Here is a 1,640-nt window from a genome sequence, read left to right on the forward strand (position 1 = left end):
TCTTTCTAACCAATTCAAAGCTTTACTTTTTTTTCTTTCACTTAACTTCTTAATTAGTATATTTTTTTTACCAACAAATTAACCGTAGATTCTTTTAATTTTGGCATTTATATATAGTAATGTCCTAAAATTTTTAATAGGATAAAGTATATTTAACAATTTTTATTTTATTTTTAAAATTAAATTTTGATTTATCAGATAGTCTGACTTCGATTTTTTTATTTTATTTAAATTTAATTTAATATTATCTATCGATATAAAATATAGATAAATCTCATTCAAATATTATTTTAAAATACTTAAAAGATAGACTTATATTATAAAACAATAAAACTACTTATTAATTTAAGAGTTAAAACAGTTTCAAAAGATATATAAGTATATAGATAGATTTTGGAAGGTACAAAATTTTATATGTACAGCAAAAACTTTACTTGATTTGAGATATTAGGGATATTGTTGGTTGAAAAATATAATTTCGAAGACATGGAAATTGAAGTACGATAAATATTTTTTCAAAGAATGTAATCCTTATTGAAAAGGATTCGTCGAGGAGAACATGTAGAATTTAATCGATAAAGATAATCGAAGAAAAAGAACATGTGGAGTTAATTGTTGACAGTTACCCACGTTGTACAAAAGAGCAGGAACAGTTACTTAAAGATTAAAAAAAGGAATTTCTGTCATAGGAGAACAGAGAACAAATATTAAAAGAATATATAAACTAAAAGGGTCTCTGCCACAGAAGAGCAGAGAACAAGGATAAAGAGAAAGCTTTAAGAGATTGTCTGTCACAGGAGAGCAGATGCAACTTTGTTTGGATCTTAGTGCCAAATGTATAGTGGGGACGCTCACACACTGAGAACTGTTTTCTAGATGTAAGCACATTGAAAGTCACACTGTATGCGGCCTAACCGTAAGATTTATATAAGCACACTGTATGCATCTGGAAAGCCATATCTGGGACTCGTGCCCGGATAATGACGGGAGCGGGTAGGCAACCGACACATAAGCTCGTAACCTGCGTTAGAGATAGACATGCATCATGTTGTTTGCACATTTGCTTTTGATTGCGCTTGCTTGTCTTATTTCTTTGTGATTGTGTTGTTTGTCTTGTTTTGGCTTGCTTGTATATTGAATTGAATCTCTTGCTTATACTACTACTTTGTGAATATATTAAAGTGATTACGAATTGATGTTTTGACTAAGAATTAATTATGTGGCTGGGAGATGGGTAATGTGACTAGTTTTATATTTAAAATTTGTTTTGAGTTTAAAGATTTTTAAAAAGAGGTAATTAGTTAGTTAAAGTAAAACCAAGAGTATCTTCAAAAGGTTTGATAAAAATATAATTTTATTGAGTAAAGTTAATTATTTGCATTTTATTTTATTATTTTTACGGTATTTTCATTCTCTACTGAAAACGTGTGGTTTGTTCTCACCCCAAAATCTTCCATCCTTTCAGTAACACAAGTTCAAAGATTTAGTAAGAAGCTGCAGATGATTAGTAGATTTACTTGTGATTCCTGTTGCTTTTATAGAGTTTCCTCCCCCTTGTTGCTTTAGCTTTTATTTTATCCTGAAGGAATATAATTTATATAATTTTTATATGATTTTTTCAATTTAATTTTAAAATAATG

The sequence above is a fragment of the Arachis ipaensis genome, chromosome B03 (genome assembly GCF_000816755.2).
Source record: "Arachis ipaensis cultivar K30076 chromosome B03, Araip1.1, whole genome shotgun sequence".
In the NCBI taxonomy this organism is placed as follows: domain Eukaryota; kingdom Viridiplantae; phylum Streptophyta; class Magnoliopsida; order Fabales; family Fabaceae; genus Arachis; species Arachis ipaensis.